Below are 26,854 nucleotides of genomic sequence, written 5' to 3' on the forward strand. Positions count from 1 at the left end.
ATGCTGCTGAAGGGACTAGAGTCTCTTGTGACTGCCAAAACACTGAAAATCAAGTTTAATGTGTGTGTGTGTGTGTGTGTGTGTGTGTGTGTGTGTGTGTGTGTGTGTGTGTGTGTGTGTGTAGATCTTATGCAGATTGGGGCTGCCCCATCTTGTTGGTCTCCATTAGATCTACACATCAGCTTCCCAGCGGCAACCTTGGGGAGCATGCCTGCGGATGCCTCTGCTGCTGCTGTTTGGTATAAAGAGAGTCATGATAACTTGACTGGGGGCAGAACATTAGAAAGCTTCCTTGCTTTATCCCCAGTGTGCCTCTCTTGAAAAAAGTCACCTTGCAGCCACATTTGGAAGCCAGTCTGTTAGTGTGTTTACCTTCTCCTCGGCCTCAGGCTTACTCTTCTTAGCAGCGGAAAGTGCATCACTTTGCAGACTGTTTCAAAACACTCTAAAAGCTTGCCACAATTGCTTTTGCTTCCTTTACCAACAAATGGCTCTCTTCACCGTTCCACTGCAGGGTTCTCTTCAGTGCTCTATGAGGCTTTTCTTGTGAAGGATGGAAACAAATAATTGCCAATAACATGGAAGCCTGAGCTAGAGTGGCTAAAATCACACATTGCAGATATGTAATTTGCATGTGACGACGAGGACTTTGATTCATTTTTCTTGTGCATACTCAGAAACGGCTATTTCTGTGCTCTCTCAAATTTGACTCAACAACTTTTAATGCCAGCTGCCACCTGAATCAACATAGAGATATCCCATAGACTTTATCAATCTAATGGCAACTTTGCCTTGCAGACAGAACAGTCAATGTCAACACAGGTGCAGGTTTGACCCTATTGGAACGGAGCTTTGGCTCATGGGTTGTTCGTTTTTTTTTTTTTGTTTTGTTTTGTTTTGTTTTAGTTTTCAGTTATCACGTATCCTTGACCTTTCAGCATCCTGGTTTCATATATATAAGCTATGCTACACACATACACTGCTACCCCCAGACATGCACACTCTCTTTTTCACACACCGACAATGTGCTTTGACAATTCTACACTTCTGAGTCCACCCCACCTCAGTGTCACAGGGGCAGCTCCTACACGCTTGGCATGGAAACACTTAACAATGCTGCCATCAGAAAATTGGAGCTAACTCTTGAGTTTTCTCTAGACGGTAAGCAGGGCTCTGTCTTGGAGTTTCAGCCTCCATGGATAAAAACACTTTTGCTCCAGTGTTCCACAAATCACCTCCCCCCAGAGGTGAACGGACAACTCCAGGTGACTTCCTCTCTGACTCCAGGAGACATTTGAAGGTCCATGAGGACACAGTATGTCCCCAGGCTGGGTCTGTCTTGGCCTGAGCTTACTCATGTCCAGTGAGACTCCTAGCTACCATTTTCATGCACAGACATGGTTCACTCTGCACTGGGCACTTCTTTTAAGTTCTCTCCATTTGCACCTTGAAATTAAAAATCATTACTTTCTTGATCAAATTATTGTTGGTTTCCAAAAGCAAATTCATGAAGACAGAAAGGGATTAGTTTTTTTTTTTTTGGTAAGAGGAAGCCCAGAGAGAAGCTACTGATTAGAGCCCTATGGCTCAGGCACCAGCAGGGACCAGACACCACGTGCTCCTGGGCTGCCATGTCAGTGGCTCTGTGTAACTTTTATGAACCCAAAGCAGCCTCCACTCCTCTCAGCTGCCACTCCGAGATAAAGATGGAAGGTCAATGGTTGTGGGTTTGGGGAAAATGTAAGACTCAGATAAATTGACATCCAACCCCAAGATCTTGCCCAGAAATTCCATTCAGTGACTTTTGCTAAAATATCTTAGCCAGATCATTCCATTGGGCTATTTTTGTGTGCTAGGAGGGGGTGAGAAATAACTAGACTATCACCCTAAACCAAGTCAGAGGAGAGGAGAATAGCAGAAAACCTCAAGTAGCAGCCACAAAAAGCACAAATCTTCTTTGTTGAAAACCAAACCACAGCATGAAAATGAAATCCTAGTATGTAGGCTGCAAATGAGAAATGATCACATTTCTCGTAATGCCTTCTAGAAGTCTCCCCATCCCTTGTTTTTCCCTTGCTGGCCTTGCAAATTTCTTCCAGTTGGTATCTACTGTGGCCAAACCTAATTCATTCATTTATGAAGCTATCTCAGGCAACAGCAGAAGTCATAAACTATTCATCTCTGGAATGTTTATATTTAAGAAGGTCATAGTATTGAGTGTGTATATACCCCAAGGCCCTGTATTTCTGTTTGGGCCCCTGTGGTCCAGGCCTGCTATTTTTCTTTAAACAGCAAAATGAGATGTACACAGCTCAAAATACATATTGATGTTTTCCCACAAGCTCCAGAGAAACCCAAGAAAGGGGTCCTGAGCCCTTTCTGATTCCCTCCTCTTCTACTTCACCTTTCTGGCTCTCTCCTGCTGCTTCTGAAAACACAGTAGCCAATAATTCCAACAATTTCGCTTTTTTTCATCACTTTTTCACACTAAGGATGTCTCTGGGATCATAACCTCAAAAGCAAAAAGGGGATCTCAGATTCTCAATCTTTCACTCTAAAACCCCAAATAAAAAGGCAGATGAAAGTTGTTATTGTTGCCATTTTGTTTTTTTCTCAGGAAGAGCATGTCTGGCTTCTCCTCTTGCTCCGACTTCTTTCATCTGCTCTTTGGAATGATCTGGCATGAGAGGAGACAGACTAGGGGTTCAGAGTTCAGAGGGGAGTGAGTTACTGCACTAATGCGGGTAGACATTGGCTCTGGGATGGAGATTGCTCATGAGGCTGAACCATTAAGAGAGTTCGATAATATGCCTTTTCTCTTTTTAAAGGTTTACTTATTGATTGATTTAAAAGGCAGATCAACAGAGGAAGAGAAAGAGCAACATCTGTTCACTGGTTCATTCCCCGAATAACCACAGCAGCCCTGGGTCGGTGAGCCTGATGCCAAGTGCCAGGATCTCCAGCAGTATCTCTCACATGGATGGTAGGGCCCCAGTCACGGGCACCATGATTCACAACCTCCCCCGTTCACTGACAGGAAGCTGTATCAGAAGCAGGGTAAATGAGACTCAGACTAGCATTTTGAAGGGATTCTAAGACATAAACAGTGACATAATGTAACACAATGCCTAGCTTAAAAGCATGCTATTCTAGAACACTTTCAGACCATGATAACATGAAATCAATCACTTTGATATGCATGACTGACCCTGTTTTAACATGAGAACAGTAAGTTCAGCAAAGTTCAAGATGAACTCAAGCACCTGAAGATGGAGGCACTTCTGGTATTTTCGACCTGCAGCTTTTGGTTCCATGAAACAGAATCTATGCTTTATTGCTCTTCCCACTTTGCCCAAGGCCCCTGAACGTCTCCCCTTCCCCCAGTAGGTTTTGCTGCTGTGTCAAGTTTGCCCTACCTAGGTCCCATTACTGCCTATTCCTCCATCCAGCCTTTGTTCATCCTGCCCATTCCCCTTGAGACCTCCAGTTGCTTGCTCCTGTGATGCTGTCACCACTTGCAGGCTGCAGAGTTAACAAGGAAGGGGCCTTCTAGATGGCTGCCTCTGGTTTGCACTGTAGAACAGCAAGTTAAGCTGCTGGCTGTAATGCTGGCATCACAGCATTGGATTAAATCCTAATTGCCTTACTTGCCATCCAGCTTTCTGCCAATGTACCTGGAAAGGCAGCAGAAGATGGCTTATCCACTTATTTGGAGCCCTGTCACCCATGTGAGATATCTGGATAGAGTTCCTGGTGCCAAGCTTCAACCTGTCCCATCACCAACCAATATGAACATTTGTGGAGGGAACCAGCAAATGGGAGATTTCTCCTTTCTCTCTCTCTCTCTCTCTCTCTGCCTCTCAAATAAATAAATCTTAAATAAAAAATAAATGAGAAAGCTGCTTCCCTGTTCACTGCAGAGAGGCCCAGTTGTGTCGTTGTGTTTTACCTAATCCCATGAACGCTACACTGTGCTGAGCAACAAACCTTTTCTCTGAAAATTGACAGGGACTAACAATTACTCTGTGATGTAAAGATATACAGCCAACTCCGTGAGAAGACCCATAGCTCTGTTGCTTATCCAGGTCTGCAGGCCTCTCAGGCAGTCCTCACTCAACCTAGTCCATTCTTCCTTCTCTCCACAGCCAAGAATATTCCAGAACTCTACTACAGAGGAAATCCATAACCTCACTCTCCCCAGGCAGAACACATCAGAATAATCTTTCCAGCCCCAGGGTGAGTACACTTGCACTGTATTACATAGCTTTACACAGATTAACTTCACTTCCCCATTTTAGATGAGACCCAGGACTATGTCTTTTTTATGATCCAAAGGGGCAAAAAATTACAGCGCATTCCCAAAGAAAAGAACAAAATTCCCCAAGATAAATTCTGTGACTCCCCTAGAATGAGAAAAGAGTTCTATATTTAATTCCTTATTACAAACTAAGTTTTCCTTCACCACATTTGCCTGGAAGTGGTGACTGCACATTCGGAATCCCAGATTCTTTTTTTTTTTTTTGGTAAGATTTATTTATTTTATTGGAAAGGCAGATATATAGAGAGGAGAAGAGACAGAGAGGAAGATCTTCCATCCAATGGTTTGCTCCTCAAGTGACTGCAATGGCTGGAGCTGAGCCAATCCAAAGCCAGGAGCCAGGATTTCTTTTGGGTCCCCCACGTGGGTACAGGGTCCCAAGGCTTCGGGCCATCCTCGACTGCTTTCCCAGGCCACAAGCAGGGAGCTGCATGGGAAGCAGGGCCGCCGGGATTAGAACCGGTGCCCATATGGGATCCCGGATGTACAAGGCTAGGACTTTAACCACTATGCTATCTCGCCGGGCCAAAACCTCAGATTCTAATTCCAGTGCTGTCACTGCTGTGTAACTTGGGACAAATGCACCCATTTTTCAGGGTATATGTCCAAGGAGAGCATGGGGTTGCTCAATGAGCTTTGTGATTTCTTCAAGCAATAATTCTTAAATTTCATTTAAGATGTGGTCATAATTGAGAAACCAAACAGGAATTCAAGATAAATGTGTCAGCAGGAATGTCCCTGGCTGAAGGGTCAGGCTGAATTTGCCTAGAAGGCCAGAGGGTCTGGATTCAGTTGCAAACAGCATGGTTCTGGAAGCCTTGGGTTTCAGTTGAGCAGCCCAACAGGCTGGTTTCCAATGGCCTCCATGACCCCATGGAGGGAGGACTGGGCTCCCGAGGGCTCATATTGAACAGCTAATGCCTTATAGGCAGCACAAGCAGGACTTTTTATTATTATTGGTTTTGCAATTTGCTCAGATTTTGCTGTCATTTGCCCTAGTGGCTATGGATCCCTACATTAAGATTTCAATTGCACTTCCCCATCCCCCGCCCCCTCCACTCCTGTGTTTTGCGGAGACGGCCGGTGTTTTCCGTCTTTATTGAAGCCACTGTACAGCCCCTGGCTGCTGTGTGAAGCATAATCAAATGTCATTTATGAAGTCCTCTTGTCACTGGAAGACCCAGGGAGAGCCGCGTGGTCCGGTGCAACAGCTCCAAGAGACAGGCAGCCGCGGCAGCAGACTTGCAGGTGCTGACAAATTACCAGGCGGACGCCTGATTATTTCTGACCCTGGCTTGCCTGTTGTGAGTTATAGGTCACCGCAGTCTGTCTCAATGAGTTTCTTCCTGTTGGGACTGTCAGGTGCTGCCTGACAACACAGCCAGTTTCCGCTGCTAGAATAAGCAGACCACAGGGGAAACTGCTCGGGACCTGGATCTGGCATGAGGCTCACAGCAGGACTGGTTTCTTTCTTTTTTTTTCACTGACAGAGTCATGTCTAGACATCAGGTGGCTCATCTAGAAGCTTCTGATGATGTAACTGGAGACAGTTGTTTGTTTCTTGTGAATTGTTCCCTGTTACTTTGATGTTCCGTGCCCCCCATCCCCACCCCGCCTCCCAGTTTCATTTTGTGCGCCTGATTCCTGGCTGGCTACTTATCTTTTCTGCCGCATCTCACTCTGTTAGCGTGATGTCTGTCACTTTACTCTTTGATAGCGGGATGATGGTTGCCTTCTCGTAACTTTTCTTCCAAGCTCTTTCTCCTCTGCCCACTGACACAGCCACTCATCAATATACTGGTTAAGGTTAGAATGGCTCTCATATTGCAAAATTCAACGGGTGTCTTTAATTCCTTCCTTCACGTGACACCACCATCAGCTCCAATACAGCAAGCCACTCTTTCCTCAGATATTTGCTTTGATAACGCTTTGTGCTCCTACCTGGCTACACTGTGCTCCAGGCAAGCTTCATGTGATAACTGCTTGCCATTGGCTTCTGTGTCAGCAGCTCATATTTCTGACTTAGACACACACACCTCCCTTTAGATCTTCCACCGACGGCTCAGAGTCCATGTCTTAAGTTAAACTCCTTCTCCTCATTCCACCTAAAATTGACACCTACCTAACATTGTCTTTATTATCAAATGACTTTCTATTTACCCTACTGTCCATACTACATACCTGTAATGCTTTCACTTAAAAAAAAATCAATATAATCTATTTTGAATTTACTTCAGGAGCAAAGACTCACAACTCTACTTAAAAAAAAGTTCAACTGATTAAAAGTTGATTAAAAGTTTCAACTGATTAAAAGTCATAGTTCGGCAGTAATATGGGCAAGGATTATCATCATATGGAAAGGTGTCAATTTCACTCATATATATGGTAAATATTAAATTTGCCACATATCATTAAAACCATAGTAATATACCCTTGTTGGCGATTTACCTGACAAATATTTAAAACTGAGTTTTACACTACATTTGCAGCAAAATTGACACACATAGACTTTTTTTTTTTTTTGCTTTCAGAACCTACATGTAAAGGAGAACACGCACTGTTCATTTTCAGTGTCTGGGTTGTTTCATTCGATGTTATACTCTTATCTGCAACCATTGTGAATCAAGTCACAGAATTCCATTCCTTGTATAGGTGTATACCCGGTCGTGGGCTTGCTGGGTCATATGATAGTTCCATTTCTAGTTTGTTGGCTTGTTTGCCATGCTGTTTGCCATGCTGTTTGCCTCAGTGACTGCCCTAATTGATGCAAGTGAAGTGCCATCTCATTGGTTTTTTTTAAAGATTTATTTTTATTATTTTTTCATTGGAAAGGCGGATATACAGAGAGGAGAGACAGAGAGGAAGATCTTCCGTCCGATGATTCACCCCCCAAGTGAGCACAACGGCCGGTGCTATGCTGATCTGAAGCCAGGAACTTCTTCCAGGTCTCCCACGCGGGAGCAGGGTCCCAAAGCTTTGGGCTGTCCTCGACTGCTTTCCCCGGGCCACAGGCAGGGAGCTGGAAGGGAAGCGGGGCTGCCGGGATAGAACCGGCGCCCATATGGGATCTGGGGCGTGCAAGGTGAGGACCTTAACCACTTGCACCACCGCGCCGGGCCCCATCTCATTGTTTTTGATATGTACTTCCCTGATGGTTAGGGCTGTTGAACATTTTCTCATATATTTGTTGGTCATTTGTATTTCTTCTTTAAAGTACTGCCCATTGAGATCCTTCCACCATTTCTTAACTGGATTGGCTGTTTTCTCATTGTTATATTTTTTGAATTGCTTGTATATTCTTGATATGAGTCTTCTGTCAGTTAAGTAGCTTAAAAATACAAAGGCTCTTCAAGTTACCGATTGTTTCCTTTGATGTACAGAAGCTTCTAAGTTTGACATAATCCCACGTGTCCAGTTTTGCTTTTGTTCCCTGTACTTTGGGGCTGAAACCAAGACATCGTGAATGTCTTGAAGCGCCTCCCCTACAGTTTCTTCCAGCTACTTCATAGTCTCATGCCTTCGATTTAGGTCTTTGATCCATCTTGAGTTGGTTTCTGTGAGAGGCAGTGATACAGTGAGAGGCAGGGACCTACCTTCATTTTTCTACATATGTACATTCAGTATTGCCAGCATCATTTAGTGAAGAGACTTATCCTTTTTCCAACATATACACTTTGTTGAAAATCAGCTGACTATTTGCATATGGGTTAATTTCTGGGCTCTCTATTCTGTTCCACTGACCTGAAAGTCAGGTTTTTTGCTTTGTTTTGTTTGCCAATACCAGGCTGTTTTAATTACTGTTTTTTAAATAAAGAGTTGTAACACCTCCAACTTGATATTTTGTTTTTCATGATCACTAAAGTAGGAAATCATTCAGGAAGTGTACACTTCTAGGCCCACCTATGACTCATTCTTTCCTTCCCCACCACCCGCCCTACCCTTGTCAAATTAAATTTCATATCCCTTTATTTATAGTAGTAAAACATACCCAAGCTTGCAATCTATCTTTAAGAACTTTCCGTCTATCTTCAGTTAGCTCAAATCACATTTCTTCTGAATTACCGGAAGCACGCCTCCACCTTGGCCTTCATTCATTTTATAAAGTGACCAATACGATCATTTCTAAGCACACACATGATCCTTCTCTCTCACTGAGGTCCTTCAATACATTTCCCTTTCTTTCGGCATTAAAAACCTAATCACTTAATGACTTACAAGGTGCTACCCACCCAGTGTGTTCCTTTGCGAACACTGCCTCTGGGCTTCATTTTGTTTTTAAATGTGTTGTGTTAACTGCAGCCTCATAGACTTTAAAGATGATCTTCACTCACCCTAGAACGCCCCGCACAAATTTTCACCTGGTCACCTCTGCCTCCTAATTAATGACTTTCCTTTAAAAATTCTCCATCAAAAGTAGGTGCTTCTCTTATTCTTCTTTGTAATATCCTACAATGTGCTTTCAAATAACCATCAGTATTTTCAATTATATGCCATTTGGTTTGAACATACAGTTAATGCTGGGCTCTCTATATGGACTACATAGCTGTCTTAATTACAGGTTCAATGAAGACAGTGATTATATGCATTTTCTACTTCACTCTAGCCTTGATGCCTTTTTTGAAGTTGTTTCTTGAATGAATTAGCAAATCCAAATGTCTGCGTATTGTTTCACAAGCTGCCTACTTTCTAAGACACAGAACATTTTGTTCCAGCTTTTGAAAGACATGCTAATTCAATCAACCTCTTTGTAGCAAGATCTGAACTTAAAAGTTGGATCTGAGTTACAACTCTATTATACATACAGTTCCTATATACAATTGAGACGCCACCTGTCGGACGAAACGGTAAGAACCGCTGCTGATTCTCAGCCCCGTCCTCCCTTGCCTGCATTAAGGATTTACTAACGTCAGAAGAACATGAGAATTTCCTCTTGACCTTTACCTAACTTCAATGGGCTTGACAGGTGTCCCGTGGCTGGATGGGGCTGGGAGCTCCACCCTGGACATTCACAGCATCTCATTCTGGAAATATCCTGAAAGTTGATCTGTCTCACTGCTTTGGTGGCAGAATGCAGAAGGATCGCTACCGAGTTCTGTGTTTGGCAGCTCAAAGGATTCCAAAGAGAGCAATAGAATTGGAGTTTTCAAAATACTTTACCAAAACAGCTCGTCTGAAAGTGCTGAGACATCATAGATCATAGATCTTTAAGGACGGAGGGGGCAGGAAGCTGGGATGGAGACAAATGTATTCAGATAAGAAGCTGAAGGGGAGAGATCATCAATGACCGAAGGCTCCAACACGCTTACAGAAGAACCCAGAGGAGGCAGATGGAAACATCACCCAGGTCACTTTGCCTATGACGAAAGAACGTCCCCTCAGGCCCCACCACCTCCCACAGTCCACATGCTCCTTAACCTGGAAAGGGCAGAAAGAACAAAGAAACCAACCTCCATCTGTCCCTAAGGCAGGAGACTTATCTGTCCCAAGTCCCCAATAGGAAAGCAAAAGGAGAGCGTGACCTGGTGAGGTAGGCGATTTTGACTGTTCCACTGAAGAAGGCATTTGTAATTACCAAAGTGAGCCTGTGTTTACAATTTTAAGTAAACATAAGACCTTTTGTTTCCTGAAACCAATGAGAAAAAAAAATTGTTCACCTGGTTTATATCCACGGGAAGGAAAGGGTGATTAGCACTGAGTTAGTGGGAAGGGACAATGGAAGATAAATAAGGAAATGTTTTTTGATCAAATCCCATAAGTACTACTTATTCACAGCAACAGCTACATCTAGGATGCTGTGAGTAAATAACCCTTTAGAATAAATTTGAAAAAGATATTTTATGCTAATGAGAGGCTTACGATATTTGAAGTATATTAGGCAAAGTGCTGTAGCAAATAACCCTTCAAAAATGTATAATGTACACACACAAGCATATCTAGTATATTCCTTCCTGTCTGGATGATCAGCTGGCAATTATTCAAAGGCCCAGACTCAAGGAGGCTCTGCAACTAAGGAGACAAAATGTACAGTTGAGAGGCCAAGCCTGGAAGTAGCCGGTGCTGTCTCAAGCTCTTCCTCTGGCTAGACCCAGTCAAACAGAGACCCCTACCAGCAGGGCAGGCTGGCGCCCCAGACGGTCTGCCCAGGACAAAGAGGAAAGCGGTGGTGCCTGCTGCATGGATCATGATAAAACTGTAATTACATGTTGCACCGAGGCTCACAGGCCTCATTAGCCTATGGATTTAAATGAGATTACATTAATATTTATGTCCAAATTTGCAAAGATACACTGATGGACTACAGGTCCTCAATGCCCCCTCTAAATGATTATGCAGCTTATTTGGAGTGGGGTGGGGAGCTCCAGCAAGATATCCAACAGGCTCAAAAATAATTCCATTAATATGATTCTATTCTGACTTCCTCCTAGCAGAAACAAAAATAACACCAGAACTAGAAATTATTTTCTGAGAACATTTTATATGCTAGTCATTTCTCTAAATATGTTCTATATATTTGCTCATTTACTTTTCAAGTATTCGACCCCTTTTCCAGACAAGGAAATCAAGGCATAGAGAGGCCAAATTAATTTGCCTCTACTTGCGGTGCTAGTGGCAGCAGGGTAGGATTCAAATGTGTTCATTCTGGCTACAGAGCTTACCTGCTGGGCTCTACATTCCCAAGCTTTCCATGCCTTGGGTGCTGACACACTTGGAACAGCAATGTCTTAGGGTGAAGTGCTCTGGCTGCCACAGAAAAATGGCTGGCTTCAATAACAGGCATTGATTTTCCTACCATCTGAGAGGCTGCAGAGCCCTACACACATGTTCTGCAGAGTTTCCTCTCTACTGAGGATCTTCCTGGCAGCCCAGGGCTGCCCTCTCATTAGCTTTTTCCCTCTTGAATGACCACAAGGCCCCATCTCGGGCCCTCTCGGAGCTTCCACCACCCCTTTCACAAGGCTATCACACAAGCAGGACTGAACTTCCAACTTAGAGATCAGAGGAAGACCACAGTCCCTCCATAGCACATATTTGCTCCTGGCCCTTCCCAGCCTGTAATTGCCAGCGGTTCCTGAACTCTGGAAATAGGAAGACAGCCACATGTCTGATGTCTACTCTCCCCTTCATCCTTTGACTCCTCAGTGGCAACGTGCAGAATTTTACAGAGCTTCCCAAGAAAGTCAGTCCTGCCCTCCTCCCTTCTCAAATCCAGCGCCTTGTCCTGCTCTAGTATAGGAAAAACAACACAAAGAGTTTGTTCCCATTTTCCTTGTCTATCCCAAGTGCCCATGTCCAAAATTCCTTCCTTTCCCTTTACTCCCAAATACAGCCCCCTCCTCCTTTACCACTCTCCCCTTTGCCCTTTAACTCATGCATGCTAGACACCATGCTCCAAGTTTCCTTGTGGCATGGCAGGCTCGCCCAGTCTTGAGGGCACCTGCAAGGTGCCTTGTTTGTGCACACTGAGCTCTAGAAGTGGTTGGGGTTGGGTACACAGTCTGTCAATCATCCCTGGACTACAAATAAGCTGAAGGTAGGATTCATTCCTGCAAGAGGAAATAGGGATTTACTAACTGGCTGACCCAAAACAGAAAGAGACAGGCTATCTGGGACCATCAAATGAAGCTGTCATGAAGCAGACAGGCTTCAGGGAAAATAGTGTGTGTTATCTAGGCCACACTGCCATTAGGTATGACAGTTGCATGTCCTGCAATTTCTAGGTCAGCCCCAATTTTAAATACTCTATCACCTTGTCACACCACATTTCCCAAGTTTGTATTTGGAAAATATGACCTCCAAATCTTTGGGACACTCAGCCCACATTTCAATTTATGGGGAAGAGCCAACCTTAATGGTGCTGAGGAGTATGTTTCAGAACAATAAATCTATTTCTGGGGACAAAATTTGAGGGAATAAACTGAAACCAATAAGACCTTAATAAGTGGAAAACAAAGACTTGAAAAGCACAGTTAAGAATTTCACAGCCCTGAGAAGTAGCTGTAAGACCACATGGGAAGGACCCCCTTGCTTACACATGGAGCAGAGATCTGAGGGATGGATGCCTCAGAGCATATAGTATGGGCAGTCCTTCCCCATTATAAACTTCCCTGGACCCAAAGAGGGTGACATAAAGGGCCACACACAAAGTCTTTGAAGAGGGACCAAGACCTCCATAATAAGTCATATCTCACTAACTGAAATCTAAGACTAGAAATGAGAATTTCGTAACTCACTGTCTTTCCCAGACAAGTGAATGGAAAAAAGGATACCAGCTAAAGGCATTCTAAAACTGGGTCCTTCTCTGGCTAAACCATATTTAAAATGATGCATAACACCTATGTTTTGCATAATACATCTGTACATATTTGTAGAACCTGTTTTATTTTTCTGATTAAATGTCTCTTTTTAAAACTATAGAACTTGTTTTTTTTTTTCTGAAAAGCAGAAAATCCAGTTTTGCTTCTTATGGGTCAGAAAAGAGATAGCTTGAGGTTCAATAAAGTCTGATAGGCAGAGGATGATGAAGTTGGGCTTACGTGGAGCAGGGTTGTGTGTGTTTGTGTGTGTCCATTGTTGTTGGCGTGAGGGATACCGGATGGGTGTGTATGTGGAAAATGGTCAAGGACATTCAAACTGCTAATGCGCTACACTTCCAGCCTGAGGCAGACACGGCAAGTCAGTTTCTATCTCTGTCTCTTAGGGTTGCAGTGAGTCTCTTCAATGCAATGAGTCTTAAAACTCTTCCAAGTGATTTGGGGCAGATGCTGTGGCATAACAGGTTAAGCCGGTGCTTGGAGATCCACATCTCACACTGGAGTGCCAGTTTGGCTTCTAACTGCTCTACTTCCAAACCAGCTTCCTGCTAATGAACCTGCGAAGGTTGTGGATGGGACCCAACTTCTTGGTCTCTGCCACCCCACTAAGAGACACAGATGGAGTTCCTGGCTCCTGGCTTTGACCTGGCTCAATCCTGGTTAGTGAGGCAATCTGAGAAATGAACAAACATGTGATGAATTTATCTATCTATCTATCTATCTATCTATCTATCTATCTATCTATCTCCTCTCACTCAACCTTTCAAGCAAATCTTTCTTAAAATGTCAAGAGATTTACTGAATTCTAGGGTACACCTATTGTTTGCCTTCAGGTAAATATAAAAATAAACTTCTCTGGCAACATGACCATTTTATTGTTGTTAACATTTTTGTAGAACAAACATTAACACTGATGTCCGTGTCTTAGGTGCTGCAGGCTTTCTACCTCTGTGGTTTTCTACTTTAGGAAAAACCCACACCCAGGGCAGCTGCCAGCCTACAGAAGGTTTTCAAGGTTTTCAAGCTAATTAAAATGCTGTGCCAGGGCAAGACTTGGGAAGAAATACAGACTGGGTTACATCACCTGGCCTGTTCACTGGAACCTCTTTTCCAGCTCTCATGAGGGTGGGATTTTCCAACTGGCCACAATCCACACTTTAAGGATTCACAATAAAATTTACAAAATCTGAAATACTTTAAAGACAGAATCAGGCAAGTGCTCTCAAACAGAAAGCCCAGAGGTTGAACTATCTCAGACAAAGATCAACTGTTTTTGGGGGTTTTTTGGTTTTTGTTTTTTTTAAGCCAGAGACTCGAAAATTGTTTTTGCTTTTAGAGTTCCCACAGGACAAGCCAGTTCCCCCAGATGCTACAGGGAGCTCATGACTGCACAAGGTTGCAGGGCAACAATGTCGCCCTCTGGAAAGGAAACCGTTTTGTCTTGGTGATGAGAGAGTCATGCCTAAAAGGCCAACCTATATAATTTTAAAAGGCCAAATGAGTGGAGGCAAAATATACTGTGGAAGTTCAGAAAAGGAGGAAAGACAATTGTGAGCCAGAGGACTTCCACAAGGTTCATGGGGAATTCCAGTGTATGACATGGAAAAAGGGAGAGAAAGACAGGTTGGTGACCATAGAACCAAAGCTGTCTGGTTACAAGTGTGAGGGCAGATGAGGACAAAGAGGACAGCATGAACAGCTTGGAAATCTGAAGTGAAGACCTGGGACCATGAAAGTATTCTTAGAGAAAAAAACATGATGAATATTGCATATGCATATCTGGGAAGTAAATATTTAAAAGATAATGTCTATTTAGAAACCCAGCTTGACAAACTGAAAAGATCAGAGGCTTAATAATAGAACAAACAACAAGTTCAAAGTCTAATTCCATTCCTGATTTGTTATATAACTGTGGACACATTAGTTACCATCATTAAACTTCCATTTCCTTATTTACAAACATAGACATAGAAGGTCGATTCTCAGAGATGCAGAAATTGAATATAACAAAGAATATAGGCATTTGACTCATAGTAGATGTTCAAAAACCAGGCACTTTCAAGACTATTACAGTCCTGAAATCCTGTGAATGTGAATAACACTAAAGTAAAATTTCACCTTGACTTCTGAGACTATTGCAAAAAATCCATTGGTTGAATACACATCAAAAAATAAACAATTATAAATTACACTGCATGATGAACCCTTGTAAGCTTTGTTGCTTATAAGCAATAGAAAATGATTCTGATTGCCTTAGATAGGGGGGGAAAGGGTATAAGAAGGGTATCAGGGATCTCACCAAATTGACTGAGGAATAAGGTACATGCAGAGCAAGACAGATAATGTACAACCACAGTCATGCCACAGGCAAAGTGAACAGCCAGACCAGCACCACCAATACCACAACTGCACACATACTGTCCTGTAGCTGGGCTGCCCAAGAAGCCCCTCACCACTGGACCACTAGGATTTTGACCTCCAAGAACCTGCTAGCCCAAAAATGTGCCTGATACTTAGTCTTCTCTAAAGGCTTAAAGTCCCAAATAATAACATGTCATTGACCAAGCTTCAACAATGCATCCATGCTCTGGCTGCCAGAGACTCGGTGAGGGAAATGAAATGTCCCTCTTCTTATATTCTGTAGGCAGGAAACAGAGCACTTCCTCTTTCCTGTTCTATATATCCTTCAAATAACAGAAGGATTATGGACAGCAAAATAATCAAATCCTCCTGCCCAGCACACAGCGATAAGATCTGCTAAATGCACGGACACAAGTCTAACAAGAAATATGCAAGGCCTGTAGACAAAAACAGGGAAATTTCTCTCCAGGAAGTAAGAGAGATTGAAAGTAATTGATGAGGCAGATCATGTTTCTGAAACAGAAGCATCAATATTATGGAGATGTCAAATCCCCCCCAGATCTGCAAATTCACTCAAACTCTGACCAAATTCACAAGAGGTTTTCCTTGCTCATGTGTTTCAGAATTTGACAAGGCAAGTCCAAAGCTTATCTACAAAATAACAAGTGCAAAATAGCAAAGATTTAAAAAAAAAAAAAGAAGAAGAAAAGAAAAACAAGGAGACAAGGAAGTAGCTGCCATAGCAAATTCCAAAGCATGCTATAAGCCTGTAATTGCATATCATGGAATTGGCTCAGGCACGGGATGGCATTGTCTATGAGCCTGTAACTGTGTGGTAGGACATTGGCCCAGGAATTGGAAGGTATGGTATGGACTAAAAGAGCAAAACAGAACTGAGAGTCATTACACAGACACGCAGTATGCATAGCAAGGTATTTCCAACAGTGGGGAAGCAGCCATCAAAATAACCATTGTGTTTACAGGACAAGATTGCAAGTATTCAGGCCTGGTGAGACTTCATCAAGTCTCAGTTGCAGTTATAATCAGCTTTCCATATCTGTAGTTTCCACATCCACAGATTCAAGCAATGGCAGATGGAAAATACGTTTTGAAAAACTGCATCTGTACCAAACATGTATGGACTTTTTCTGCCATTACTCCCAAAAAATATAGCTTTTTTTTATCATAATTCCCTAAACAATATAGTCTATCAACTCTTCATATAGCTTTTCCATTGCATCAGGTTCGTAATTGGAATGGTTTTAAATGTGCAGGAAGAATGGTGGGTCCTTGGCTTAGTGATGCCTACTCTCTATGGCAGCGTGCCTGGGTTCAAATCCCAGCTTCATTTCCAGTGTAGTCCCAGGAAAGCATCAGTGATGGCTCAGGTAACTGGGTTGCAAACACATGTGAGGGACCTGGACCGAGGTCCAAGCCTCCAGTTTCAGCCTGGCCCTTTTCCTATCCATTGTGGACATTTGGGGAGTAAATCAGCAGATAAATTCTCTCATTCTTCCCCCACTCTCATATTTTTCAAATTAAGCAATTAATTCATGAAAATAAACACAATGTGTGGGAAGATACGTATAAGTATATACTGACTATACCATTTTGTATCAGGAAGTTGGGCATTCTTGGATTCTGGTACCTGCTGGAGGGCCTGAGACGAATGCACTGTAGATTCTAAGAGCTAATGGCATATGATACAGTATGAACCCTATTCCAAAAATGCATGTGTGTATAAACACAGGAAATCAATTTTTTAAAATCAAGCCTGTAAAAAAACAAATCTTACAGAAGTGGTTACCTTTGGGAAGTGGAGGGCACCAGAGAGGTAAATGCTAATGCTTAATCTATACGCGCCCATCAGCTCTGGGACTTCACCAAGTTCTACTGCAGTTCTCACAAGAGGGAAAGGACATGTTGCCAACGGGCAGAGAAGCCCAGCAACCCCTGACTGTGTCTTTTCTTTTATGCCTCTTCCTTACTTTTGGGAAGGCATGCTTTTCTTTTACGGCTAAACTTATACATCATTTACTGGAAAGATTTTCATATTTTCTCATCCTAGTTGCTGCAAAGGCATGTTTGAATCTTTACTCTCATACCCATGAACGTGACCTTATTTGAAAAAAGAGATTGACAGCGACCAGGTTCCGATGAAGTCACGCTGAAATGGGGCGGGGGAGGGGGTGTATGGAGATGTGGACTCACAGACACAGGAGACACACAAAGTGCAGGGCATGTGTGGCTGGAGGCAGAGACAGCAGTGACGTAGCCTCAACTCAGGGAGCCCAGGATTGCCTGCACCTGCCGCAGCTGGAATAGGGAAGGAACAGATCCTCCTGCAGCCTCTAGAAAGCGTCATCCCTGTTGCCCTTGACTTTCAGACTCTGCCTTTCCAAACTGTGAGAAAACATTTCTATTGTTTTCAGTCACCCATTTTGCTCCTGGGAAACAAAGACTATAGCATTTGCCAAAAACTGGGCGGGGGGGGGGGGGGAAGGGAGGGGAAGTTGCTGCACAATCCAATCTGTGTGAAAAAAAATCATAATCAAAAAATGAGTCTGACAATTGACAAAATTTCAGGATAACGGTGATTCCCCTGTCATGAATATGGATCAAACAGAGGCAGGAGGAGTACCAGTAAGGATACCATACAGGAGATGCTGTTGTGAAGGGTAGATCAGATGACTGCCTGATAGTCATAAACATGGGGAGCCTGTAGCTTTCTGGCAGAACAGCACTAAGTGTGAGGGCTACAGTTCTAGTGCAATCTTTGAATTAGAATTCTGGATTCACTATATACTGCTAGCTACTTGACCTTGAAGAAATTTCTTAATTGCCAGGATCCAAAAATAAGAACGCTTCTTTAATGAGTCAGCATTCTCGGGTACAAGCAGTTGACATTTAGCGATAACTTAAGGAGAAGAGAAGTGTATGTTTTTAAAAGGGATATCAGAGAGCTTACAGGAAGTAGCAATGGTGCAGGGCTGCCTTGGTTGCCTCTGGAAAGTAGTGAGAATGGCTACTGTAGCAGCAGCTCACAGCCGACTTGAAAGATTCCTGTTAGCCCCACAGCCCTTGTGGATACGAGAACAAACGTGTCTAAGAGGAGGGACCCAGATCCTGGGCCCAAGCCTCACTGTCCAGGGAGTTGGGTGGTTAACCGACAGTGCGAACTGCTCCTTAGTGAGCACTTACTATGTGCCAGGCGCTTCCTTGTACGTCTTTAGGCTAATGCACTGAATCTTCACAAGACTAAGTGCAAAGTCACACTTCACATCCTAAAGGTCAGCATGCAGCTCCTCTCACTGATGAGTAAAGTGGGGCTCAGAAAAAAACAACAACAGGGAACTTAGCCAGGTACCCTGCTGGCATGTCATGAGCCAGGATAAAGCCAGAATCGTCTGATTCTAGATTCTGCCTTTTTGGGGAATATCCCTTTCTGATCTTGGCTGGATATTTTCTGAATCTACGGCAGAATTCCATGACCACTTCAATCAGCAGCAGATTCTTCTCACAGAAGAAAGAGGTTCAGGCAATGAGTTGCCAAATTTAGAAAAAGGAAGATCCGTCTCTGTTATAACTTACAACTTAGCTCACAAAGCTGCCAATTGCATAGGCAACGACTTCAGGAAGTTTGGGAAATCATGAGATTAAAAATTGAGTGTATTTCAGTACAAAAGTTTTCTGAAATCCAGGCACAGCTTTTTTATGATACATATTTTGAGTGAATTTTCTGATGTCCCCACTTAAAATGACTAACACACAGACTAGCACACAGTAGGTATTCCATCATTGCAAACTGCTTTGCACTTGCCGCTGCCATCCCCGTCATTCTTGATTTTGCCCCAGTGCCTCTTGGACGCTTCTGCTGAGTGTCACTGTGTTCCAGCAATAGCTCTGCCATTTGTTCACTGTTCCCTAGGCATCTGACTTCACCTTGCTAAGCCTTGGTCTTTTCACCTGCAAAATGGGGCTGAACTGTTTTTATTCAGCTGCTCCCTTGATCCTATTTCTTACTCATCAGCAAATAAACACATTCTACTCACTCCCATTAAAATGAAAGAGAAATAGCAACATAATTTTAACCCCTTGTCTGATCTCCTCTTCCTCTCTCTCTCTCATGTACATCTTAACATTTTATCTGCATCAGTTTCTAATTTCCCCCATTCCTCATATTTCCTTGTTGATATGGCTTCCCGCTATACCTGCCTGCTGAAAGTGATGGTTTTAAGAAGTTAAAGCCCTTCGTATTAAACCCTGTCCTCCGAGGCACTTCGCCCCAGACAACGCTTCTTTCTTACAACTTCCTCCTCTTTGGCCTCTTGAACTGTTTCCAACTCTCCTTCCTGATCATTCATTGGTCTCTTAATTTGCATTATCCTTACCTTTCGTTGTACCCACATTTATAGTCACATTAAGTAACATTTCCCTTAACCATCTAAGCATAATGAATGTAAAATCTGCATTTTCAACCCAGATTTCTTCCTTGAGACCCCAACAGTCAACTGCAATACGGCAATCTCCAGCTGAATATCTGCCCGTACATATTCAAAAATTTACCTTTACAACTGCTTTTACCATGTGTTTCTTTGATTATATTTACAATCTCAGTAAAGGACAGCACCATACAGATAATTTCAAAAAGTAAACTTCTTGATTCCTCATTGCCTTTCATCCCTACATACAAATATTGAGCTCCTTTATGTTAGTTATTTAAAACAGTTTAAGTTGTAGTTCATACGATATTATTACGATATTACCATGCGTGGCTAATTCTGCAACCTGGTTCTTTACCGTGAGCCGAAAACACCAGATGCAAGGAGGTATCTTAGGAGGTTTATTCCAGTGGGGCAGGAACGGGGTGGAGGTGGTGGAGATCAGCCGGGAGGAAAAGGGGAAGGGGGGGAGGGAGGCCAGAAGGAGAAGACAGACAGAGCCGCACCTGGGGACCTTTTTGTCTGTAAGGTGTGGGGGGCGGGGATTGGGAGGGATTGAGGGCAAGCCCCAGAGGACTGGTGCCTTGAGACTGTCACAGGTGATTGCCTAAGAATGATTGGTAAGTGGGCAGAGTTGGGGATGGGGATGGGGCTGGGGAGTTGGGGGTGGGATTCTCAAGTGAAATGGCTGATTGGTGGACAGCTGGACTGGCGCGAATTTCATGAGCTGTGAAGAGGAGGAAATAGCGCTGGGTCCAGGGTGGGATATTCGATGAACTCCTTACACTTTATATCCTTCCTCTTAAATATCATTTCAATATATCTGTCTTCCTGTCTTTAGCAGCTGTTACTGCTTAATTCTGGATTCCATGTGGATTACAGCAACATCATCCTAACACATCTCGCAACCTCCAAACTGGCCTCTGTCCAATGCACTCCCTTCCCTGAGGGCGGAGTAATGTGTCCGAAGCATAAACCTGATTCTGCCACTCACCCACATTAAAATCCTTCTACAGCTCCCCTTGGTTTTCAAGATAAAGTTCAAACTCCTTAGCTTAGCACATAAAGCTCCTGTGATCTTGTCGCTGAGTAATTCTCTAGCCTCTTCCCTCCCTGCCCCAAACTCCGCTTTACACATCCTTTACTCTGACACTGCCAAAGATGCATGTGATTATCCTGCTACACTGAATACCTGAGCCTGGGTCATTTTAAAGAATAGTCATTCATTTCTCACACTTCTTTGGGCTAAGAAAACTTGAGACTCTGGCAGGTTCCGTCATCTGATGAGACTTGCTCTCCACTCCCAAGATGAAACCTTGATGCTGTATCCTTGGAGTGGACAAAGGCTCACATGGCTGAAGACTGAAGGACAAGTGAAGCCTGATACTGTGGGACGCCTTTCTTGCAAGCATCCTAGTTCTTACAGACCTCACCACAAACACTGTCAGATTGGCAGGTATGTCTCACCACGTGAATGTTGGAAGGGACACATGCCAACCATACCACTGCCCACTATCATGCCAGCTCATGGTTCTCTGCCAGTGTCTCTGCTCTGCCACTCTGGCATGAGTGCCCCTCTCATCTTGTCCTAGTGTCCCATTTATTCAGAGTGCTCCTACACAGTTTTTTTTTTAAAGATTTATTTCTTTGTATTGGAAAGGCAGATATACAGAGACAAGAAGAGACAGAGAGGAAGATCTTCATTCCAATGATTCACTCCCCAAGTGAGCGCAATGGCTGGAGCTGAGCCAATCTGAAGCCAGGAGCTCTTCCAGGTCTCCCATGTGGGTGCAGGGTCCCAAAGCTTTGGGACTGTCCTCCACTGCTTTCCCAGGCCACAAGCAGGGAGCTGGATGGGGAGCAGAGCTGCTGGGATTAGAACCGGCGACCATATGGCATCCCAGTGTGTGCAAGGCGAGGACTTTAACCACGATGCTATTGCGCCGCACCAACACCCAGTTTTAAAATTCAGCATTATGGTCTCTTCCTATAGGTTGACCTACCTTATTTTTTTCATTTGATTTACATGTACCTCTTCTATGGTCCTTTAGAACACCAAAACAATTCCTTTGTCTGAGAGAATGGAAGGACAAAGGCAGATGCATGAATGAGTAAAGAAATGCTGTGAATGTTACAATTCTCACATCTTCCTCTCTCCTAACACAGTTCCAAGCACATGCCCCAGAGTTGGTTAAAAAAAAAAAATTTTACCTGAGGACTCGTATGTGATTCATACAATTCATTCAATTTTAGTGTACCTCTGTATATTTTTCTCTATTTCGAACCTTTAATCTAACTTTCATGTAGTCCGTCTGCAGGCATGGCTGTGCATACATCTACCTCTACACATGGTATGGATTTCCTCTGCGTATTATCCACTAAAAATACAGAATTGCTAAAACAAGAGTCAGACCTTGTGAATATGATAGTCCAATATGTTAAGGAACCAACCAATGATGATGGACGGAAGCTTAGCCCAGACCCTTCTTGTCACTTCGCCAGGCACACTAAGCCCCCTGACTACATGGATTTTGGAAAACCAGGCAATGTGGAACAGTAAAGCCTTTCAATAAAAACACGATATGCTAGCCAGCTGCAAACTCTACCTGCAATTTCTTCTTTTCCTTCTTTGATCCCAGGGAAATATGTCAGTGGATGCCATCAGATAAGAACAAGCCATTGATCTATAAGACAGGAGGGAAGACTTGAATATCAATGTTGTCGATTCTTTGTGGAATCTGTTCCTTAGTAACTGAGGTGGCTTGGGAATCCAGGCTTCTTGGGACAAATAAACACCCGAGGGAGTAAAAGTCACCAGCATCTTCCACCTCCACTCTGTAGGCCAGGACTTCACAGCCAGCAATAGAAACAGGTGTTTATATAATCAAGGCCTGTTCCCCTTCTCACCTTGACCTTCATTCATCCTTGGGGGTATTTTTTCCATTAGTGCATAACTGAGTTTGAGAGCCCAGTGGGTCATATAATCAGAAAGGACAAGAGCTGAACACCTCATGTGACTTACCAAGTATTTCCTTCCCGCCTCTCTCAGTGTTGGCTTCTCTGTGAGTATACTGAGGAACCGGACTAGAGTAATACATTTGTGGTAAAATTTGTTCTAATTTTTTAAATTGAATTATTTGTATGTCTTTGACAAGAAGACAGAGAGAAAGGGAGGAGGGAGGGGTTCCAAACATTGACTTACTCCAGGGCTAGACAAGACAAAACTAGTAGTCAAATACATCATGTGGGTCCCCCACCTGGTTGACAGGGACCCAAGTCATGAAGCCATCACCTGCTACCCACAGGATGTTCATGATCAGGAGTCTAGAGTCCAGAGATGGGATGGAATTCTAAGCAGTCACCTATGGGATGTGGGAATTCCAAGGAAGCACCTTAGTCTACTGTACCACAAACTTGCTTCAAATTATATAGGTGTATTTTTAATAGGTTCATAATAATTGTATATATTTATGACATGGACCAGATCAAGAATTTTTCACCTGTAGCCCTGAGTTAGACTCTTGGGACTTCGTTAAGTACTAAAAACTAAGACATAAAATTTGAATACATATATTCATTTTACTTCCTAGAAAAAGCTGTAATTATTTTTGCCAGATTCATAAAAGAGCCCAGTACTCCCTGATTTTATATTTAGGGTTGTAGACTTCAGTATTCATACTTTGGGCAAGTAGATCTTACTAACAGGAAAACCATTGAGATTAGGATAAAGCTGAATTTGACAAGCTTGTGTTCAACTCCTGGACCTCGTGCCCCTCCCTGTGGACCTGTGAGCCACCTTCTCTCTATAACCCTACTTTTCATCTGTAGCATGGCATAATAATGTTTCTCACATGTTGAGAAGAGTATGACAAAAGGTACACATGACAAATTTGGGCAAGAAGTCAGAAATACTGGAGGGATGCTTCATCTCACCTGTGTACAGAAACAGAATGTTGCCAGTCGTGACTTCCTCCCCACCCAGGAACTCCTCCTCCAGCCTGATACTTAAGTGGTCATGGACTGACAAAGTGTCAGCATGTTATTCATCAGGACAGTGAGACTTGAAATAGATCTGTATGATTGACACGTTTCTGTGCCAAGGAAAAGCTATTTGAATAGAACCACCCCACATCTTCTAAGAAAGGTGTAGCTGACATGGCCTAAGCTTTGACCTGAACAAAGAAAAAAAAAAAACCCTATTTCTCTCCAAATCTTATTCTGACATCATGTCTGTCCTTAAAACCCCATAATCCCAGGCAGTGACTCAGAACCATGCACTTGAAGGGACAAGCGTGGAAAAGCAATGGAGAAGCAGCTGTACACAGCTGCCTGCCTCCCTCACATAGCAAGCTGTGACATTTATAATCAGCTGGTAACATCCCACCAACACCAGCTATATCCACACACCCAAAACTCAGTTGCTTTTCTGCCCTCACATTCCTCTCTCTTGCATCCCTCTCCACTTCTGTATAACTTTTTTGTGACATCTTTTCTTCTTCAAAGCGAACAGTCGGGTTCAGCTGACATTGTTTCTGTGAAAATATAAAGCCCCTCTAACAAACTCAGGGACTTACATGTGTACTTAAAATTACATTAGCCTTCAGGGTATCCATATCTACATTTTATAGCTGGGAAAATAAATTTCATGAAGACAGTAAAAGACAAAATGAATAAATTCAGATGTCACTGAATCAAAACCTTAAGCTAGACCCAGAGCTCACAAAAGAGCCATGATGAGCAAAATGTGGTCCCAGCTGTCACAGACCAGGGGGGTCACAGACGTGGAAATCAAAGTCAAGGACATAGGTCCCGCGTGGAGGCAAGCTCTTAGACGCTGGGAGAAAACAGGAGACTCAAACTGCCTAGAAATGGTGGAGAAGAGTGTGTGTAGAACCTAGAATTTCCAGAAAATGTTTTTGGAGAATTGAGTCTTGGAGGATGCTGAAGAGCGAGTTCGGAGGGGCCAGTCCCTTCCCCAGAGAAGTTTGTGCACATAGAAAGGCACAGCGGTGACAGAAAGGTGTCAGCGAGCCCGAAGGCATGTGTTGCCTGGACGTGAGCATTCCCGGCAGTGTGATCTGCAAAAAGCCCCGTGTTCCCTCAGCGAGATGGGAGGCTGCCCTTCGGCCACGAATGAATTCGTGATCTTAGCCCTGGTGCTCCGGAAAGAGATAAGAGCCTTAGAGACCCCAAAAACTGGCTCTGCACTCCCCTGCTATGACCCAGACATCCCAGTCTCAGCACAAAAGGTTACAATTGCCCTGGGAAGAAATTGTGCTGACCTTGGGTTTCCACCAAGAGTGTGGTATTTCTGCTTCACCGCACCGCCTGCTGAAATACTGCAAAAATCACTCCTGAGCAAGATGCCTGAAAAGTGAGCGGCTGCAAGGGAGGGCCAAGCAGAGGCCAGGGGGACAAAGTGGCGTCTCTGGGAGAACTCTTCAGTGCTTCAGGGCCTGGCTGCCTTCAGTAACCCAGCTCCACCGCAGCTGGCTCTGTCACTGTGAAGGCAGCAGGCTGAGAGCAGGACCCAGGAAGGACCCTGCCGCCAATTGGAGTCATCGAGGAATGTGTCCACCTGCACTCTGTTGTCAGCTACACGGACCCCCGGCTCTCAGGCCTTCCTTTACCCCATCTTCTGGTCAAGCAGAATATAATTTTTCACTGTCACACTGTAAACTTACTTGTCCTAAATGCAAAAACTGTTTTTTGGGGGATTTTGACAGAAGATAACTCCAAAGCAAGATAATCCCCTAACCTAATCTTTGGCTTCTAGGAGTTGTAGAAACTCAGCTTCAACTTAGCATCACTGATAAACACATTTAGTGGTTGAACTGAGAACCCCAAATTAGTCTGAATACCTATTTGCCATTACAGACTCCTAATCCTTAACTTCTGTGAGAGAAATGCCTTTTATCCAACCCACATTTTCTGAAGGCATAAACATTGCTTAATTCTTTTAAAAACAACAATCCTGGGCCCAGCGTGGTGGCCTAGCAGCTAAAGTCCTCGCCTTGAACATGCCAGGATCCCACATGGACACCAGTTCTAATCCCAGCAGCCCTACTTCCCATCCAGCTCCCTGCTTGTAGCCTGGGAAAGCAGTCAAAGACGGACCAAAGCCTTGGGACCCTGCACCCGCATGGGAGACCTGGAAGAGCTCCTGCCTTCCATGTGTGCAAAAATAAAGCTTCTTTAAAAAAAAAATCTTATGAAGAGGAGGACATAAAATAGTAACCCCTTAGTACTACTATTTTACTGCCTCCCAGTGCCACTGATGGCATTAGACGAAGAAGTGCCCAGTGATGGGAAAGGAGGAAAAATTTCAAGTAAGGCTTTCATTTAGAAAATGTCTAAGAGGTGGACAAGCCAAAGGAGCGCAGGAAGCAGTGTCTAACTGACAGGAAGCGAGGCTTTGGGGACAGACACTGAGTTTGGTAAATCTACATAAAGCATCTCATCACATCGTCACAGCCACTCCATAAAGCAAATGAGGAATGAAGTGCTTAGCTGCCAGGAGATAGAATGCTTCAGAAAATGGAACACTTTTGCTTATTCTACAAGAAAGAACTTGCTCTGCTTGGAGTTGTCCAATTCCAGATTAAGTTACAAAAGAAAAAAAAAGAGAGAGAATAAGGAGAATAAGAAGTAAAAGAAAATTGCACAGAAACATGGAGGATATTTAGACAAGTATCTCTTTTTGAATTTAGATAAGATCTCTTTTTGAATCTATTCATTCAACAGTACTTTAGAAGGCCACAATACACTGTGCGGACACAAGAGAGAAGTCTGGAAGGTGTGCTGCTCCCTTCTGGAACATTCATGTATGGCTCAGCACCATTCTGAGTGGTCTCTTGTAGCTGGGCCACCAATGAGGGACCACATGTTCAGACCATGTGGTTAGAAAGTATAAGATCAAAAATAGATACTAGTTCCAAAGTAACCATTTGATTAGATCGCTGCCCTCAGCTCCTTGGAGTTCAGGTGACTAGTCACTGAGAAGCTGTCCTAGTTCCCTTCTACTCAGTATGATGTCTATGAATCCTGAAAATTAGAGGAAGGAGAGGTAAAAGGGAAAAAAAAAAGTTTTGTTTTCTGGTGGTCCTTTCCCACAGAAACACAGCTACCATGACCCACCTGATTAGGGACCTCACACGACATGTACCAGCCTCTGCCCTTCTGGACAGCTGAAGGACCCTACGACCACACGGAAAGAACCTCCGTACTTAAAAACCAAAATTCAGCATCATTTCCCTGTTGTTCTCTTTACTTAGTTCCTCCTCTAGTCTTCAAGGTTAGGTCTTCACTGGCAATCAAAGAAAAAGTCTAATAACGTAACAGAAAAATGTGATAACCCAAAAAGTGTTTACGAAGGAGTTCTGCTTCAGACTATGATGAAAAAAGTGCAATCAGATTTATTC

The 26,854-nt window shown here is 43.5% G+C and overlaps 1 long non-coding RNA gene across 1 annotated transcript in view; it reads right to left on the reverse strand.

Annotated features, from left to right (window-relative positions):
- Positions 1-11,774: 11,774 nt before the first annotated feature.
- The window catches only part of LOC121160013, a 424,394-nt gene continuing 409,314 nt past the window's right edge, over positions 11,775-26,854 (reverse strand). The window contains exon 3 of the long non-coding RNA XR_005884484.1: positions 11,775-11,862. This is a non-coding gene — a long non-coding RNA (uncharacterized LOC121160013). The remainder of the gene's footprint in view (positions 11,863-26,854) is intronic.

This window comes from Ochotona curzoniae, unplaced genomic scaffold (genome assembly GCF_017591425.1).
Source record: "Ochotona curzoniae isolate NIBS_2020 unplaced genomic scaffold, NIBS_Ocur_1.0 contig_430, whole genome shotgun sequence".
NCBI classification, from domain to species: domain Eukaryota; kingdom Metazoa; phylum Chordata; class Mammalia; order Lagomorpha; family Ochotonidae; genus Ochotona; species Ochotona curzoniae.